This window comes from Pezoporus flaviventris, unplaced genomic scaffold (genome assembly GCF_033815535.1).
Source record: "Pezoporus flaviventris isolate CSIRO_AGI_PZ_B2104156 unplaced genomic scaffold, CSIRO_AGI_Pfla_v1 ptg000001l, whole genome shotgun sequence".
Lineage (NCBI taxonomy): Eukaryota > Metazoa > Chordata > Aves > Psittaciformes > Psittacidae > Pezoporus > Pezoporus flaviventris.
In genome coordinates this window covers 24,247,346-24,268,632 of record NW_026892549.1, presented here as the reverse complement: position 1 = coordinate 24,268,632, position 21,287 = coordinate 24,247,346, and the positions used below count along the sequence as shown (strand labels likewise).

Genomic DNA, 21,287 nt, shown 5'->3' with positions numbered 1-21,287 from the left:
ATGCCAGGCATCTCAGAGCTGTGAGGTGACTAAACAGCAAATCAAATTGGGATGAGAATGCCAGTGCTGAAGCATAGAGGAGAGCTGCAGCTGTTTGAGTGCTGCAGTTACTCACTCATCTTTGCTGCAGCTGGTTCACAGAGCTGGAGTTGTGCGGTCATGTTCCCCTGCCCACACCACACAAGCTCCACAGTTGCAAAAAGGAGCTAAAGGACCCAGCCCTAGTGCTGGGCTTCACTACTTACATGCTGTCTTCTCAAGCCAGGTGGGTCTCACAATTTGGAATGTATTTTGTAAGAAGAGCATATTTGATCACAGCCGGCTGTAGCCTGCTAAGCCTCTCAAAGAGTGGAAAAAAGTTGTCCATACAAATAGGTGTTGCATAAAAACAGGAAACAAGAAGGGAAAGAACCATTAACAGAAAATCTTTACTTGCATTCTTAAGTTTGCAAGTAACAACATGGTTTCAAAGTAACCCATACAAGAAATATGGTTGAAACACAAAAATAAAACACACTTAGGGAACTATTTGTAAGTGTCCAGAGGCACACCAAGAAATGTCAGAGTGGAAAGCCAACTGGGACAGTTCTACAACAAAAACTGCAGAGAGTAGAAGGGTGGTCCACTTACTAAAACAGAAGAGGAACAAGAAAGACAATAAATCTTGAGTCACAACCACATTAAAAAAAAAAATACTGTATGTGTTTAAGTGTCAAGTTGCTTCTTTCTGGTGGTTAATTTTATTTGGGGATTTGAATGTTGCAATTCACTATCTCTGGGAGTAAAAATAAAAACTCTGGAAAAACTTTAAATATTAAATCTAAAAAAAAAAAAAAAAAAAATCAAACCCCTTCTTTCTCAGGCCTGAAAAACCAGCACAGCTCACTGTTTCATTTCTTTTTTTTAGAACAAAAGTTGGTAACTTCTCAAAGCGTTTGCATATTATTGTTTTCCCTTTCACTTGAAGTTAAGCAATCTGGTAAGTCTTCCTCCCACCTTCCCATTCCCACTGAGTTTGGAACTCACCGGAAGCCAAAGCCCAACTTTCACAGACACAGGACACCAAAAGACATCAGTGATTTACAGCATCTTACCATAGCCAAAGACAGTGGATACCTGCTCCTTGCTCTGAGCAATGTGGGTCTGCAGTTTGGCAGGACAGCTTTCTGCCCTTATGGCTGACTAACAGCAGACCACAGCCACTTTCAGAGAGGCTCAGTCCAAATCAGGACCCAGGAGCTGTTTCCACTAAAAGATATGACCACTGCTCACAAGCCAATGCTTTCTGAAACACTGAATTTGCCATGTCAGAGCTTGCAGGCTCCCTCCAGGAAGATCAAATTTGATGTTTCACCCTCACATTCACAGACTGTTTGTCAAAATTTTAACACACCCACAGCAGAGAAATGCAGTCATGCATCCAAACACAAGGTAAAGAAGAACAATAAAAATGTAATGTTTGGCATGGATAAAGAGTTTATGTTCATGAACTACACTGATCACGAGCTCTACAGTTGATTGTAGCAGGGCAGCACTCTTCTCAGTAATGCAGTGCCAAATTAATGAAACTTTGGGGTACATTAAAAACAGAAAACAATAAAATTATTTTACCCAACATATAGTTGCACTCAAAGAGTTGCAGTCAATGGCTCAATAGCCAAGTGGAAAACAGCGACAAGTGGCAATCTTTAGCGGTCAGTACTGGAACCAGCACCATTAAACATCTTTGTCAGCAACATAAACAACCTCAGCAAGTTTGCCAGCTACACCAACCTCTGTGGTATAGCTGACACACTGGAGGGTAAGGGATGCCATCCAGAAGGACTCTGACAGGATCGAGTGGTGTGCCTGTGTAAACCCCATGAAGTTCAACAAGGTCATGTGTGTAAGGCCCTGCACCTGAGTCGGGGCAATCCCAACCACAGCTACAGGCTGGCTGGAGAACGGATCAAGAACAGCCATGAGAAGAAGGATTTGTGGGTGCTGGTTGATGAGAAACTGAACATGAGCCGCCTTCAGTGTGTGCTCGCAGCCCAGGAAGCCAACCATCAAAAGGAGCAAGACCAGCAGGAGTGTGACCAGCAGGTCGAACGAGGTGATCCTGCCCCTTTACTCTGCTCTCGTGAGACCTCACCTGGAGTATTGTGTGCAGTTCTGGTCTCCTCAACATAAAAAGGACATGGAACTGTTGGAACAAGTCCAGAGAAGGGCCATGAGGATGATCGGGGGGCTGGAGCACCTCCCATATGAAGACAGGCTGAGAAAGTTGGGGCTGCTCAGCCTGGAGAAGTCTCCAGGAGAACTTGCAAATATTACCAGGAAATACTTGACAGGAAAACACCAGATAGTAACAGGTCACTATGACAAAGTCATGACTGGTGCTCCTTACAAATTTTTCTTTTTTTTTTAGCTGCCTAAAACCATAAATATACTTTATTTCTTACCAACATTAAAAACAAAATTGCAGTCAGCAGCCCCGAACTTACATAAATAGAGATAGCTAAGTTTCATAGAAAACTGGAATGTCATTCTCCTTCTCTTTGCTATTCATGAATGCAAGGTGTGTTTGCATGATTCAAGCAAATCATCTGCTGAGAAGACAAGCAATAATGCTGTCTGAGCCACCAGGATCTGAGACTTTTTGACAAAACAGCTTTGCATAACAAAATAATACTCCATCAGACAGCTTTTCATATGCAGAATGCTAATAAACTGATATCCTCAAGTAATTAATTATGAAGACACTGGGCAACAGGAAGTCTCACAGCAAACATGTACATTCAATTTTCATAAAGTTGCTTTGCCCCAGTTTGAGCTTCAGTTTGGGGAAGACATACGCCAGATGAAAGAAGAAACTGAGTTTCTTTCTAACAGGCTGCAAAGTCTGTTCCACGAGCCTGTTCTAACAGGCTGCAAAGTCTGTTCCACGAGTTCTCAGCTGCACTCAGCACAGTTAACTCTGAAAACCAAGCCAAACACTAGCAGTGGTCATTGATGCTTTGTTTCTTTCAAACATCTCTGTACTTCAACAAAATATTATCCACTTTAAACTTCAGCTACATTATCTTTTGCACTGAAAACCTGTCTGTGGACAGCACTGGAGGATTCCAAGACCCCCCAGACTTCTGAATCTGTAAATCACAAGGCTTTTGCTCAAGTACTAAAAGAGCAAGACTCACAATAACATGTCAGAGACTTGGTAGAAGGCAGCAGGGCAGCAAGAGGGGAATCGCAGAACTTTAAATTCACCCTGTTGTGCTTCTCAACAGGAATTACAATGCTATTTTAACCACAATGATTAATCACTAACAAATGAAGATGGATTCACTACTCAGAACCTTCAAATCAAACCTGAATGCCTCTACTGGAAAACATGCTTGCATTAAATGCATTCTGAAAACCAAGCAAGACTATCTACAAAGCTTTGCAGCCTCAATTATTCAAAAGATTGTTATTACTAAATCATCTAAATGGATTATTTTGATTGCCAACAATGCTGAACACTGTGCTATACACTGCACTGATAAGTAAACAGACATTCCTAATATAAGAAACCCAGATTTTCCTTTTTATGTTTAGCTTTATCAATAAACTAGAACAGAATATACTAGCAAGTGCCAGTGACACAGGATCTGCAGCTGCCTTGCATGTGCCCAAGTAAACTCAAAAGAGTTTTGGTACTTAACTGGCAACAGATTAGCCTAGAGTGCCACATTAGCAAAAGCAACCCTGGAAGAAGAATAGGCAGAGACCAGCTAAGAAAATACTAGAAAGGAGACGGTGATCTGTGAATGTGAATATGAGCAGCACCTGAGCCTTCAAACCCCCAAGTTAACCTACAGTTTGTCAAAATTCTCAGTCAATACATGACAACTGGTTAAACTGTTAGCAGGACTCATGGTGAATAAACGGATTAGTACTTAGCACAAAAGATCACAAATGAGTTTATGGTTTTGTTTTACTGGGTTCTTTCACACAAAATACTAAGCTGGCTCCTGTCCCAGTGCTTAGCAGCTACAGCAGCACCAGACAATGACTTGCCAGCACTACCACAGTAAACACATTCTGCAACAGACATCAAAACCGTGGGATCTTGCACCTTGCACTTTTCAGAATGTAACATTCCTCATCCAACACGATACGTGCCTAATGGAAGCTAAGTAGCCACTGTAATAGTGGAGCTCATTAAAGAGATATTTATAAAGGACAGAAATATTCAGCTGCCAGAGCAGGACATCACTCAGAAAATAATCACTGTGCTATCTGCCCTGATCCAAAGGGAAACCTACAAAATGTATTGCAAAAACTGAAACTGGGAACAAACTTCACTGAATATCAAAAAACATTAATTCAGTAAAGTGCCATAAACCCACTGATTTTACTCTCTTCCATTCACCTCTTCATGTTCCACACAAACTACATGCATTTTTCTTGCCTTAGAAAACACTTATTTTAGCGCTACTTTCACTCCCTCTTTCCCATTGCTTCCATTTCAAAGATCTGGGTGCTGAAAAACCACCACATACACCAAAACATTTAATAGTAAGTTTCTCTACCTTTAAAGCTTCATTTGGTACATCCTCATACAGTCACGCAGTAATGTCTGTCTTTCAAGGGATCTTATGTTTTCTTCACATTTGCCAAATCTAGATGTCCTCTTTTCTCAGTTGCCCTTTTGACAGCCTACTTTATATACACACACGATAAAGAGGATACAAAACCTGCCATCAATCCAGTTCATAAAAGCTTTTTCTTACAAAGGTGGATTTCCCCCGTTATAGCAGGTTAAGACAGGAAAACTTCACTGATTCTTCTGAGCAGTGAATTGAATAAAAGTAGAATTTAGGTTTAGTTACTGAACTAGCTTTCACTCCCACTCATGGTTCAGCACACCCGCCTCCAGGGATACAGATGCTGCAACAGAACCTATCCACACAACCAATTCCTCCAACTGTGCTCTTCGACAAAACCTTGTAATAACCATCATTTGTACCCTTCATCACCTAGTGGGTCTACCTTGTTTACCAACTTAAGATGATCTTTTTAGGATGCGGACAAACACATTTTCTATTTTTATTCAAGCACAGAGGAGAAAGATTGAGAACTAAGTCTACAGAATGCCTATTTTAACATCTTGCTATGCTACTTAAGGCTATCTTGATTTTTTTCCCGGCTCACCCATTTTCAGGGCTCCTACATCTCAGTCTGCATCCTTGAATTATTACAACCCACTCTTGTGAGTGGGAGTAGAAAATGGGGGGGGGGGGAATATCTTCTTTTACATATTCAACTTTGGCTCTTCTAAACACCACCATTCCTGTAGGCTTAATTAAACACAAAGAAGATTGGGGAGAAAAAAGAAAAAGGCAAAGAAAAAAAGCCAACAAGGGATGACAGAGTCACTGGCTTAACAGCACTCAAATTCTCTGCCAAGACACAAAATTCTTTCTGTTCCTGCATATTTTCCCCAGACACCTCCACCTCCTCTTCCCCGTCAAACTAAACCAATATGTTCACACAGTTAAGCGTTCCAGTAACTTGGTCAATATAAAATATTCATAGAGGCTCCAAATCTATCAAATTAGGGCAATTATTCCCCGCCCCCAATTCAAGAGGCATAAAACCTTAGAGGGCTGGTAAGCACACCAATGCTCCTGCATCTTCTGGCAACTTTAAAAGGTTATCCTTCAGTGGAAGAATCAAGAACTAAATCATGGGTGCATTTAATGATAGCATGGTTCAGATTTTATCATGTTTCATCACTTTCACAGGTTGGAGATGTTAAAACAAGAGGGTGTCGCAAACCCTACTTAACACCTAAAATTTTGTTAGGCAAAACTGAACGAATACAAATCCGAACATACGGAGTATTTCTTCTGTCTTTTTTGATGCAACCCACAGAAGTGATTAGCTTGGCTTGTGACCAATTTGACATCTTGATAAATTAGTCAGTTCCTCACAGATAAAGGATCTGAACTATTACATGTTTAGACAATTCAGGTTAATTTGATTATTACTCAAATTCTCATCACACCCAATTATTCAAACCTCTAAAGTAAAGTGAAAACTAAAAGGTCTTTGCCACACTTATTACAAAACCCAACTCACACCACAATGATATATGAAAAAGCCTGCTGGAAATTCAAGCTGCCACCAGCCCTTGTTATCAAGATGCCAATGACTGTAGGCCTACTAAACCATCAGAAACATTCAACATTCAAATAAAAGTGATTCCAAAGCCTTTAGGACTAAAAAGCTACTGTTAGTGTTCAAACTTTTTGAGATCAGTAAACATTTCAACTTGCATTAGAAATACTTACCACTTAGTCTCCTAGACTACAAATGGTCTGCACACAGATCGAAAGGCACTAGTATAATCTATTTCAAAAGTTATTTCCTGACTTCATACGACAGAAACAGGAAATATGTGATGAAAATGAAATATACATTCTCTGTACTAGGGAAGGAGGAATCTAGAATGTATTTAAATAGGCGATGAATCAGACTACTTAGGACGACTCTATGGTTAGGGTCACAAAAACCATTTAAACTCACTCCTTGACACTAGCTTTCATATTCTGTACCCTCAAGGACCATGTGGCCAAGATGGGAGTTTTCAGTGTTCATCCCAGTATCAACTCCTCCCAGGTCTTTACCCTCAGACCTGTATTTATGTCTTACCTAGGTTCTTACCATCACTTACTACATCATTTCTTTCTCCTTTGGACTTCACGGAACTCTGGTTCACACATCCTCTCACAATACTGATACACAATAACTGTTCTACTACATCACAATGACAGCATCTGCCTTTTTAAAATAATTTTGCCTCCTTTGTCTATCAACGTAACTTATTAGGGTTTGGTTTTAAAGTCTTCAGACTCAGCTACAAAATGCGAAGTCCTGCTTCTGATGCATACTTAATCAAAATCTTTGTCATTGTCTGCTTACAAAAACCAAACAAAACCAAAGCAGTTTCAGCCCACCACCTTTTGAGTTTTATCCTTGGCTACCCTTCATGTTTGATGGATATAACAAAACAGCAGTAGAACTACTTTGTTATCTTTGTTATACGCCTCAAAAACCTCTCCTACCTCTCCTGTCACAAGATTTCCCAAAGGTTAGGTTGTTGTACACGAACAGCACATCATTATAACCTCATTTCAGCTCCTTGTCCTTCCGGATTTCACAAACTGAGGCACAGACGATTTTAGCTCTGTATTTGCACAGCACCTACCACAGAGAGGTCTTGGTCAAAGAGTGTCCTACAAAGTAAACAGAATTGCATGGACACAGAAATGGTAATCTCAGCAACTCCAGCACTGAGACTTGGCAGAAGTTTATCATGCGATTCGCAGTCTATTTACCTAGAACACCTCAGTCTTACCTTCGGACAAACAAAATCACATACACACAAACCCATTTTTTTTAAGTTAATCCTCCCAGTCTTTCAGATCACCTTCAGCAAAAACACACCACTACTTAATCTTTGCTCCATTTATTACCTACAGAAACAAACAGCCAACAAAACTGTGTAACTGTCTACAGCTAACACAGACAGCCTTGACATCTTTTTAAGATGAGCAATCAACAGATTCCGTAGGTTTGAGCCTTACATAAAAAATGGAATTTATTGGTTAGCTTCCCTGAGAAAAGGGAGGTTTACTGGAAGTCTTCCAACTGTGAGGACAGGACAAGATGTTTATGAGAAGACTGAAGTATTCTGACCATAGAAAGATGCAACAGAGAGATGTGATTTAAGGAGAAATTAAAATACAGTTTATCAGTGGGGTACGTAGGGAACAGGAGATGCTAAATAGGACTAGGACAACATCAGACTGAGTGTTTTGCATAGGATGAGATAAGACTAAAAGCAGTGTCAATAACTTTGACTCATGCATCCAGAAAGAACAGTCTAATCTTCTTCTATTTATACTTACATGACAGTAAGATGACATCTCCCTACATAACACTTATTATTGCGAATTTTCTCATGCTGGCTACCTTGGTGATTTGGTATTTCTAACATTAGAAGGTAAGAAAAAACACAGAAGGCAGCAAGGTGCATGGGGATGTTATTTTACAGCACTCATTTCAAAGCACCTCCACAATGCCTTTTAATTGGAACGACCATGATATTAACTGCTCTGTGAAAATGTTTAAAGATTTCTTTGTCATTTATTTTTATACATTACAACCTGTAGAATTTTTTTTGTTGTATCTTCTTCCCCAGATGTGCATCTTTCATAATGCACACATACTTTAAGTTATAAATTGCTGCACATTTGACCCAATGTCACAGGCTGACCACCGTTCACACTCCTAAACCATCTGGCATGATTCTGCTAAAAGAAGACTTTATTTTCTTCCAGACTATTAGTAACACCTTCCATTAGAGTAACTAAGCAAGTTTTTTCCATTTTAAATAATGCTAATAAACTGTTGGGAAACAGTTAAAAAGTCTATACAGAAACAGTCAATAGGGAAATAGAAATTTAACAGCATATACTGCCCTAGTCCATCATTAGGGCTCACCGTAACAGCCTTCACCACTACTACAAATGCCATACACCACAGGACCCACAACCCTAACTCTGTTCTCCTAACCATGAATAGAAACAAAGCTGAGCAGAGGTAAAGTCCTGCATGCTCCACAGCTCCACTCTGACAGAAAAGGTTTATTCTGTGGCTCCACTGGTTCAGACAATAAAAATCCCACTGCAGAGTCTGAATAACCTAGGGGCGGATAAAGCTGCAGTCAGAGTTTGCAACTTAGTAGACATCTGATAAACTAATCCCCATCAAGGATACCTGTCTGTTTAACTGCTCATGACTAACACAATTCAACAGCAGCCTTAGTTAAAAATCAGCTAAAAGGGCAGCCAACCAAGTGGCACAAACTCAGAGACAACTGCATTAGCACAGACACCCTCAGAACCCCTTCGCTGTGATCCACAGGTAATTGAAACCTACCACAGTATCAGGAAACATCTCCCTCCATCACAGTATGTATTAGGAAAGCAGTTTGTTAGACCTAACTTTCCAATTCCCGTATTATGTTGCTGTATTATTCTACATGGTTCTCAGATAATCAGCCTATAGTTATTTATCCAAGGTACCTTGCTATAAAGTAAGGTTTGAGTTAATGCTTTCTGTCCTATATGTGCAATCCTATGGAAGAGTCACAAAAAAGCTCAGTTCAACTGCCCTGAGAAATGCCAAAATGACAGCCTTAGAAACAAGAACTACACATGGCCCAAGCTATAATCAAACAGCAATACCAGCTTCATGTCTGCTCTCTGACTTGAAATAATCAATGCTGTTTGAGTTTGCTCCCCATCCCCCCACGAGTTTCAGGAGCCATTAGCTTTCAGTAAAACTGGGAATGTAGGTATTGCACTTCAACATTTAGACTTTTTTCTTTATAGATTTCTTACTATTTCCCTGTGCTCAAGAACAGACTCACTGTTTCAGGAGCAAGAAGCCTTACAGGAAAGGATGTTGCACAAAGAGCCTTCCCTTGGTCAATTTATATCACACGATGTATGGGTTCCTACATCTAAACCATTATGGTCCTCCCTTCTTTCCTTCCTCCTCTGCTAATAGACCCATACACTTTACTTCCTGTATATGCCTGCCAAGTCTTTCCACTGATCAAAAAAAACCTCAAGAACTGATCAAAAGGTTTTCGGGGGGAGGGAATTCATTCTTTCCCACCTCCAAAAACTGGCCAACTCAGTCCTAAGATCCCTAAGGACCATTCTACACGTCCTTATTTTGTCCTCTTCTCAACTGAAGACATACTATTTAAAGCATGGGGGGGTGGGGGAGAAGAAGGTACTGAATGATACAAATGATACAATTGACTTCATCGATTTTGAAGGTACCAACTGAAGAATCTTATTAAGTTCTGCCATTACTTAGGTCTTTATTGCTCATTATTTTAGCAGTAAAGTAACATATCAGCAAACTTAAAACTTAACTTGCATTCTGTTGATCACATTTGAAACCAGTCAGTGAACTGACTCAGCTTTGCCATATTACTGAAACATGAGCCATGCTTAAAGGTATCTGAAGCTATTTAAAAAAAAAAAAAAAATCAGAATTGGATAATGGAAAATCCATTTAATGTCCAAAAAAAAGAGAGGGAGGGAAAAACATGTGCCAAAGTGTACACACACTTCTCACTTTACCTGGACATTATTACAGAAATAAAACTTAAAAAATTAAGTAGTGTCAGCAAACCATTTTTCCAAGCATCAACAGAAAGCCAATCTTTCGATTTTAAAATACAAAAATCTTTACAATGCTTTATGAAAGTACTACTATCAGTTAAAAAAAAACAAAAAAAAAAACAAAACAAACCCACATTTGATGGAATTAGAAAGTAAATTAGTCAGTGAATAATTTAGCAAATGAGGTTTTTCATTTTATATTTTATGTAGTCTTAGGCCCCACACTAAGATAAGATTTTATAAAAAGCTACAGATAACAAAAGGAATACATTAATCTAGATACAAATTTCTAAAGGAAAAAATATGGAAAATCCTGCCTGACCAATTTGGTGGCCTTCTATGATGGGGCTACAGAACTGATGGACAGGGGTAGAGCAGTTGACGTCATCTACCTGGACTTCTGCAAAGCATTCGACGCTGTCCCACTCGACACCACGTCTCTAAATTGAAGGGACATCAATTTGATAGACAGACAACCTGGTAGATAAAGAACTGGATGGATGGCCACATGCAGAGTGGCGGTCAATGGCTCAATGTCCAGCTGGAGACCAGTAACAAGTGGTGTCCCTCAGGGTTGGGACCAGTCTTGTTGAACATCTTCGTCACTGACATGGACAGTGGGATTGAGTGCACCCTCAGCAAGTTTGCCAATGACACCAAGCTGTGTGGTTCAGTTGATACACTGGAGGGAAGGAATGCCATCCAGAGGGACCTTGACACACTTGTGAGGTGGGCTGATGCCAACCTCATGAAGTTTAACCATGCCAAGTGCAAGGTCCTACACCTGGGTCGGAGCAATCACAGTCACAGCTACAGGTTGGGCAGAGAAGAGATTCAGAGCAGCCCTGCAGAGAAGGACTTGGGGGTGTTGGTTGATGAGAAAATGGACATGAGCCAGCTTCAGTGTGCACTCGCAGCCCAGAAAGCCAACCGTATCCTGGGCTGCATCAAAAGGAGCGTGACCAGCAGGTAGAACGAGGTGATCCTGCCCCTCTACTCTGCTCTCGTTAGACCTCACTTGGAGCATTGTGTGCAATTCTGGTGTCCTCAACATAAAAAGGACATGGAACTGTTGGAACAAGTCCAGAGAAGGGCCATGAGGATGATCAGGGGACTGAAGCATCTCCCGTATGAAGACGGGCTGGGAAAGTTGGGGCTGTTCAGCCTGGAGAAGAGAAGGCTGTGTGGAGATCTCATAGCAGCCTTCCAGTACCTGAAGGGGGCCTATAGTAACGCTGGGGAGGGACTCTTCATTAGGGACTGTAGTGGTAGGACAAGGGGTAACAGGTTAAAACTTAAACAGGGGAAGTTTAGACTGGATATAAGGAGGAAGTTCTTTACTGTGAGGGTGGTGAGGCACTGGAATGGGTTGCCCAGGGAAATTGTGATTGCTCCACCCCTGCCAGCGTTCAAGGCCGGGTTGGACAGAGCCTTGAGCGGCATGGTTTAGTGTGAGGTGTCCCTGCCCATGGCAGGGGGTTGGAACTTGATGATCTTAAGGTCCTTTCCAACCCTAACTATTCCATGATTCTATGGTAAAAGGTAACAAAGCACTTGAAATATTTTCTATTTACACAAACATAGGCATTCCTTTCAGTGAGTAAAAATTTATTATTTCTTTTAAATATCATGCAGAAGGAGATAAGTAATCCATTCATTAGAAAAGTTACCCATCAAATTAAGAGGTGGTCATGACATCGTAAAAATTATTTTCTCCACCAGAGTAAATTGATGATTTTTTTTCTCCAGTTACGGTAACCAAAAAAGGCAGGGGGTGGTAGTGACATACTTCTGTTCTGGCTTGCTAACTGTTAATCCAGGTGGGCTGTCCTAAATATACCTGATCCTTCTATATACTGTCATATTTTAACATTTGTATATAGGCCAGAATGTGATGTGAGTATTTTTAGACAATCTAAAACTCATTTAAAATGTTAGGGCTTTTTCCGGGGGGGGGGGGGGGGGGGGGGATTTAAAAAAAAAAGGAAAACCAAAAACCACCTCAGCAGTATTAAATTAAATATATCCAGAAATATCTGCAGAAAGGAAATAATTTTAAGATACACATCTCCATGCCTATAGCCATTTAAGATATGCAAACAAACTGCATGCTTTTTGAAATAATATGGTTCAAACAGACATTTACTTGGACAGGTTTGACAGAACAGACACTGAGTCTCTTGTGTTAAGAAACAGGAAAGAAAAATTGCCAGATTTATACACTACGATAGAGGAGTATGAAGCAGTACAGCAGAGCTATTAAATCATGAGTGGCATGCAAATGGCAAACAAGAGTTAACTGCTGACTTTTATCTCACAACACAGAAAAGCATTTCTGAAACAACAACAAGCAATTCCGAGTACAATGCACAGTTAAAGGCTGACCCTTTTTTGTCACAGGATGTTGAAGAGTTCACAGGGATTCAAAAAGGTTTCCTACAAATTCATTTAGGAAAAACCCAGCAAGGGCTACAAAACCCAAAGACCTCTGCTGCAGATTCCCTGAGCTTCAAATCACCTTAAGGCAACAGTGAGAAAATGCAGCTATGTACCAGAACTGCAGAGGTATGATAGCTAATCATGGCAGCTCTTAAGATTACAGCATCTCCTTCACATTCAGTCTTCAACTACATCAGCTTCTCTATTTTTGATTGAAACATTGTCACTACACCACTCGTAGCTCCTAATTCTTTAAACATCACTATAGGTCTATAGCCCAAAAGTCATTAACATCTCCCATAAAAGCAGCTCATACTATTCCTTGCTTGCATGTACTTGCTTCTGTCCTTGATGAAGACCAAGGCTGTGAAATGAAATCTTCGAGTTTTGCTTTAGGAAAAACAGGGAAGCAAGAAAAACTACAGACTAACAACAAACTCCAGTCTAAGACTTCACTACTAATTTCCTGTCACTCTTTCTCCAAGATTTCCCCTATAGTAACTGAGCAGTGTAAATCGCCTATTTCCTATTACCGGAAGTTTGTCTGCTTGTTTGATATTGGCTTTTTCTGGTCATTTTGGTTGTGGGGAAAAAAATTAAAAAAAAACCCAAACAAACAGCAAGCTGGTGGACTTTCAAAATAAACCATCTTTGCTACTGCTCCTCAGAAATACTTTCCAGTACCTCCTTTCCAGACAAAAGAGATTTGACTTGGGCCACTCAGCAAGTGCTCTGTCTTTCACAGAGGAATCACACTCCAGATCTTAAATCATCATTTTATTAAAGAGCCCTGTTCTCTTTGCAAAAAAGTAAACCCATGGTGAGTCAACCTAACTACTACATCAGCAGTGCCTACCTGAGTTATCACACATAGCAGGAAGTTACTTGCAGAGAAGCCTAGCTGCAATCATTTCAACGTCTACATTAATTACACTGCTGATCAGAAAAATAAAAAAGATTATATTTTTGCAGAAATATTATATGCAATATTTCACTGAGGCATCAGATGTATACACATTTCACCATATAAATGCCTGTTTCCCCCAAAGCATTTAATTTCACATCTATTCTCCCAAAACTTGCCTTTGCAAAGAAGTATAGCACCAACAGATTTCAAATTATGCTATGGGTTTTAAACATATATTTCCTTATTCAAGTGAAAGAATAAGTTATTTATACTGAATGAATAAGTATCATCAGTTCAACTGCAATACATAATTCCTGCATTAGAGCTGAGCAATCCAAGACAGATTTACTAGTTACAGTGAATGGAACTTCCTAAGATATTTAAGTTAGTTTTCAACTACTTCGTGCAGGCCATGATCCAGAGACATTTCTCCCGGAAATAGTGACAGCTTAAGCTGCACCTACCCTCTGTCATTTGCCTCCAATTGATCCCATACCCCCCGTTGATCCTATAAGCCCCAATACAACTGCTTGAAGTGCCATAGCAGGATCAGGAAACTGGTCAGGGTTAAAAAAAAATTAAGCCAGCAGTGCCACCAAGAGAAATGTCTGTGGAACCACAGTCTCCAAAACCTCTAAAAATGCTGCCATGGGAAGGTCAAGCTAAAAGCCTTAATGCTTACCCGGCACCTTCTGTGCCCATGAAGCATTGAACCGAGTACATGAATTAGGTCAAATCCAGTTTCTCTATGTAAAAGGAGGCAATTTCCTCATGAGCAGCTTAAGATGCTCCATTCCACTCAATTCTGAAAGTCAGTAACGGCTGTTTAAAGTAAAATAATGATATTTTTAAGAAAATTACTAGAAAGCAAAACACAGCAAAATCCACAAGGTCCTTCTAGTTCCCCTTCTCTCACTCTTATAACAAGAAAGTTAGTTGATGGTAAACCCAGATATCACTAAAAAGAGTAGCTTTCTGGACGAGTCAATATAATGAAGCAATATAGCATTAGTTTAGCTTAGAATTCTCCACTATCTTCAAAGAACAAGCTGGTTACAAGCAGATCAGGCTTCAGACCCTACCTAGTAGGGATAGGAGGGAAACCATCCTTGCAGCAACACTGAATGTCAGTGCCCAAAGCACAAAGGTGGCCAATAACACCACATCATAGCAGTGTCTCTTTTGAGACAAACACCTTGGTGTCAACCTGAGGTAAACTTCTCATACGATCAATACTTACTTTGCTCCATCAAAAGCAGAAGCAGCTTACCGAGTCCTACCAAAAGGGAAGGTCAAGCCCCAGCAGAGAAACTCAAGATCACTGGTGGAACTACACATCTCTACAAGTCACTGACACTGGGATCAGAAGAAGGCTGAGCTTATTTTTGGCCAAGTCTTAAAAGGACCACATTTAAAATTCACTCAATTTGTCATTAAAGAACAGTTCTGCTGTTGTCAAGCAGGTTTTGAGATGTTGGTATGTGCACAGAAATAACAGCTTCTTCTAAAATAAGTACTCATTCTTTAAAACTCTTTACAATGGCTATGACCTGCTGTGTGTTGTTTCTTTGTTGGTTTGTGTTATTTTTGAAATACCTCCAAAGATCCACACAAAGTTCTGGACCAAAACAAGTTTGATGTAATGCAAATCTGGAATAATACATTGTTTGTATGGATGGCATATAAAAGGCAAAAGCGAGTATTTTTCTGATTAAGAAAATACTTGATATATCTTTCTTAAAGCCTCCTGAAACACTTAAGTACAAGATCAAACTTTCCTTTTCCCGTATTTCGTCTCCCGCTGCATACTTTGCAACTATGCAGCAAATTAATAAACTGAATAATGCCTAGGTCAGGACACCTAAATTCTGTTTGCAAACTTGACATTCAAATAAACTTTCCTCAAAATCCACCAGTGTTAAGTATGTATTTACTTGTTGATCTTCATCATATTCAGGATTCTATTAGCATAAAAGCAAAGAAGAGGGAAGGGAAGAGAATAAGCCATTGAATCCCTGTAGCCAATTACATCAGAACACTTGTTTGTTTGATCTTATTGTCAATTACTATGAAAAAGATGCTCTTTCCTGAACACTAACTTCACTTGGCAACTCTGGAAGACAGATGAGGTGACATTCACAGGCACAGGATGACAAGCTCAATCTTATTAGAAACACAGAAAGGAAACAGGAAGTTTTCTTTACTCCTGAGCCAAGAGAAGATTAGTTGACATGCACCAAAACTTACAAGACTTACAAGACTCTTGCTGGCTTCAATACTGGTACAGAACAGTAGAAACAACTGAAAATTGTCTAAATCCCTGTTGCATTCTGAGCTTCTCCCAATCCTTTCAAACCAAATTCAAAACACATACAAAAAGCATCCTACAACATCCCTCCTCTGGATCCAGAGGCAATATTGATGTGATAAACTCTGGCATGTTTCCAGCATCATCTCCAATCACTGGAGTCAATAACGTGACAAGCTCTTAACCAACAACTTGCCCTTCATCTTTCACCCAGATGCTGGTACAGAAACATGTAGCATTTTTAAATTCCATTATCCACCACCAGACTATGCACAACTAGTTTAAAGCTTGTTTCTGTATTTACTTTGTACAGTATTTTTACTAGAGAGTTTGACATCTTCCAGTTTCTTTTAAGGTTAACAAGTAAAAGCTGCACAGCATGTACTTCTAAAATAAGGAATGAAAAAAACAATTTAATTTTTAATCAGATTAGCTCAAATGTATTAAGAACATTCAGTTTCTCCTTACAAGTGGAAAGAAAAAGCACGTTGCACTAGAAATTAATATATGGCAGAAAACAGATGTAACCCACAGAAGTGCAATTCTGTGCCTGTATGACAAAGCCATATGCCATTCATAAAGTTTGGGAATGCAGAAGGTTACAACAATTACAAGTCAAAAAGACTGCACAAGAGCAGATCCACACACAGTGAAAGCAAGTTTAACTTCATCTTTCAGTGAAAAGCTATCCGTGCATGGAGTACTTCTCTAAAATATCTTATTTCCAAATTACGAGCAATTATTTCAAATTATTTTCATGTTATCTAGAATGGAATACTGATTAAGTTTCCACTTTACTGTTAAGTGAGGGCAAATTCAGCTAAAATAGACACACAAAGTCTGCAGCCATTCTCTTTAAATGTTTTTAACAGAAATACTGAATTTTTAACAATTCCTTGTTTGCAAATTAGCAAAGATGAGATATTTAAAAAATACAGTTTACCAAAACTGTTAATGTCCTGTTTTCTCTACTATATCTTAATAATTTTACTGCAAATAAAAATCAAACAGCTGCTTCAAACTATCACTAGTATTTAGTAATTTATGAAGGATATCTAACATGGTGATTTATTGCTATAATGTATTTCCTTATGCACAACTACTGTATGTTACATCTGCCTATCATAAAACATTAAAGACTACCAAAGTACTCAATTCTGTCTTTCAACCCATGAATATCATGGCAGCAAAGTTCCCGCATCAGTAAATACACAGTTACAGATCACTGCAACTTATAGCTATACTTTTTATTAAGGGTTGCACATTATGTGTTTAAAAGCTTATTTCCATTTTGTTTTTCATGTAGAGAAAATACACAGCTGACTATATGATTATATTCAATGTACAACTGCAGGATCATGAAAAGTCACACAACTCTGAAGCACTTCTGGTAAGCAAAATCATTTTAATAATTTGGTTTACATTAAAAAAAAAATTGCTCCTCTAAATAATCACTTCTTAAACACAGTATAAGAGAACACCTCTGCCATTACCATGTCAAATCTCATCAGTAGTGATTAAATACACGTTTTGCAATGTGTGACCCAGAAAGCAATTCTTTTGGGACAGCAAACCCAGGGAGATCATATGACATTGACTCCACCTCTTTCCTCCTGTCCCTTTCTTTATTTGACCACAGTTATCACTGCAATCAGAGAGCACACAGGCTTTTCCAAGCAGTTGGCAGCAGCAAGGCAAAACAGAGTTCCCAGCTTCTTCTAGCAACATTCACTGTTACTTAAGCAGAAAAAGCAGTTATGAATTCTCACAACGACTAGTGAAACACACACACATATACACACACAAATACATGTACATGTTAAACTTCTTTTTGCTTGTATTTTTATTACTAGATACATGTTTTTCATGAAACAGGAATGTTCAGGAATGGAAGATCAAATGGTCTATCAAGTTGTGACTCAGACCATGAAAATCATCAAGAAAACTCCTGGATTAAATTTTATACATTGTACGTATTGTATAGGTAGAGCAGGTATTTTAAAGCATCTGAAACATTACACAGTGACTAAAAATGAGGCATGGGTTCCAAATCCTAGCAGGAAGTATCTGTCTGTAACGGCAAGTGCATTCATGTTCCAGAAGACCAACAGCACTCCCACCCAGCGACAGTTGTTCTCACCATATTCCTCACTAGTGGTACATTAACAGGAAAGCTGAGGAAGCCAAATTTCAGTAAAATAGTGGAAAACACTTTGACACTATTCTTCTTAAAAAAATAAATAAATCAATCAATAAACCCATTTTACAATGAAACTGAGACCATATATCAGCTATGTTGCAATCATAAAACATGTAAGTAAGGAGTCATTCAACATACTTCCATGGATTAGGAGAGACCTATCAGGAAGAAGATACTGGATACCTGAGTTCTTTTCTGTATTTTCTTACCACAACAATTTCAATAATCAAAATATTAATTACTTTAGTTATGAAAATCAAAAAGTGCACTTAGGAGCATATGAAAACTGGAGTCTTCATTTGCCTGCTCACAAGCAGAAAGCAGCTAGTCCAGCCTTCAAGCCTGGAGTTCCCAATTTAATGAGTAGTTCTATTTACACCAGAACTAATGAAGTTCCGTTTCCTGCAGATTTGCTCTTACAAGCCCTGTGGCCACTTAAGATTAATTATGTCAGTTGCTTCTAACCTTGCCAATGTCTCAGTAAGATCCTGCACCTCATAAAGCTCTCTATTCATCCATATGTTCCCATATCCACACTCATGCCTGCACTCATGCTTTTGTTAACACTCAGCTCTTTCTCGTGCCTTTAAAGCCACCTTCACATACCATCAGTTCCATCAACTACTCTGTATGGTGCTAAGCAAGAGGCAGCATATGCTGTGGCTGGTTTGAAGCTTGGTACATGCTGGTTGGCCAGCTGGAGACCACCTCTTTGCTTCCAAGAGGAGCACACAAAATGCCATAACCTCCTCACCTTTATGGGGTTTTTATGGGAGGAGAGCTCTCATGTCCCCTCAGACATCAGCTTTCACAGACTGGGGGAAGATGATCTTTCTCAGACCTCTCCGCACTCTTATATTGACTGAAACTGACTGGGGGGTTCATACTTATTAAGGAATAAAAGACACAAAGACAATGTAATGATACTTTCTTCCAAAGCCAGGATTAAGAGATAACTTGGTTTTGGTTGGTTGCAAAGCATATTGAAAATGCTCACTGCTGCCCTACTCCATTCCTGCAGCTGAGGGCATCTTCTGCACTTCTGCGATGTCCATCCACTCAGAGGGACGAGATATACACATAAAATTGACAAAAAGTCAATTTCAAAATTTTTATGCTGCATCCTATGGCAGCAGTGAAACTGTCAAAAGAATTACCATTTCACTCCACTGATGAGGGGCAGAAGGGTCTGAAGCTACTCATAGGGAAAGCCACCTCAAGACAAAAGCCATGAAAGTATAAGAGCAGCACTCATCTACCTCAGATAGTTCACGCGGAGGCAAGGCTAGCTGAAAAAAAAATAATCTTATCCTCCACTGGGGGTAGGGGAAGAGAATACTCATGTTAACCAGTATCAACTAACAAATGCAAAAGGAGAGCCTAACCCACAGAAACTACCTGTTGCTAGCAGAAACCTTACCATTTCTTCCTCTATCCACTCCCTCTCTGATTTATGCTTGTTCGTGCCTTGGGGACAGAAAACAGGTAACACAAAAAACAAATACTGCACTTAGAGGGGCAATGACGCTCCAGTAGGTAAATTCTAATCTGTGACTCATTAGACCTAGATGGTATTTCCAAAACCTTCCCAGGCTTACAGCACTCCTAGGTGACTAGAAATCTATCTACACAGCATAATGCAGCACTCTGTTGCTAGCCTGAATACCAGAAGGAATATGGCCACAATAGCACCGCACTGCACCCAGGCTGAAGTGCAGGCTGGAGCATTCATCCTGCTCCCCAGGTAGTTTGGATCTATCCAAATAGCACTCTACTACAACATACAAGCATACCCTTAGTCATCCTGCCTCAGAAAACAGCTATAACGCTACAGTTCTTCCTTAAATTACTAAGAACTGTAATGAAAGACTATACGAAGATAAAAACACTCAGCGAAGTTAGGAACAGGAGCAAGTATTTACGACAGACAGTGCATGTTATCCATTTAACGTAACAGCCTCTGAAATGCCTTGGTTTTAATGCCCTTTCTCTGTCAGCTCTGCCCCTAGAGTTTACAAATTATGGCTCTGACTTGTAAATGGTAGTAAACAGCTCCTTAAACCTTACTCAGTGTTTCCATAATTGTATATAGATTCTAGAGAATACTGTCCTGCAAGAACATCCAAAATAGGTTATAAAAATAAAACATTCTAGACTATTCTCACATACAACCAAAGATTGAAAACACAGGGCATTTTATAAACAAGGGCATAAACAGCATGCTACTTGAATTATAGTTGGGGGGGGAGGGGGAGAAGGGGACATAAACAGCCTACAATATAGCAAAACAGTAGTATTTCCAGTGTCACATACATTCTGATTCTAAAGCACGGCTTAAAGCCTGGGATGTATGAAAAAAAGAATTCGTCATTTTTGCGAATTGCACTTTCCTCAACAAGCAATCAATAAGCTCCAAAACCAGGCAATTGTTTGCTTGATGAGTTTGTAAAAAAGGCAACATTCCACTCCTAACTGTGCTCGGCTGCGAACGCCTCCCCCTCACCAGTAGCAATACGGGCTGCCCAGCGCAATTTGGTGATCCCTTTTTTCAGCCTACGTAATGCCCATTTACATAGTCGTGGTATTTTTAAATGTGCGTTCAAAAGCACCAAATAATGTAAAAATCACGGAAGAAGACAGCCACAGCAATACCGTAGCACTCGCTTGACCACAAAACTCGCAAAGGAAATAACGACGAAGTTCACGAAGCACAATAAAACTCCATTTTACAGCTTATGCATTCAGAACACTAACCCAAGGAAATCCTGCTCGTGTTTCCCTCCCCAGCAAGAGTGTGTCTGAGCACAACAGAACATATCCTGGTTCCTTCGCTAGCCTCCACGCACATTCCTACACCCCTTAGGAAAACAGTGACAGCGGACATAAAAGGAAGGGAAACAATGACATTCTTTCAGTAACAGCTATCACCACCGCGTCCAGCACGTTAGCCCCCGTCGGTCAGGGCTACATGACGACGCTTTCTGCATTCCCCTAGCACAGGCGCATTCGCCCCCAGCCCGAGCACAGCTGCTCCAGGAGCAGGCTGGTTTTGCCTCGCCGGCCAGGCCAGGTATTTTCCCTCTCCTAACGCCACCGCAGCCGGACGCAGCTGCAAAGCCAGGGCCCGCATCCGCACGAGGGGCACGGAGAAGACCGGGGCCAGGGCCGGAGTCGTTTCCCCCGAGCCGCGGCAGCACA

General features: G+C 40.0%; 1 protein-coding gene across 2 annotated transcripts in view; it reads right to left on the bottom strand.

Annotated features, from left to right (window-relative positions):
• Window positions 1-21,287, bottom strand: part of JMJD1C (jumonji domain containing 1C) — a 164,535-nt gene that overhangs the window by 142,667 nt on the left and 581 nt on the right. The window lies entirely within an intron of this gene.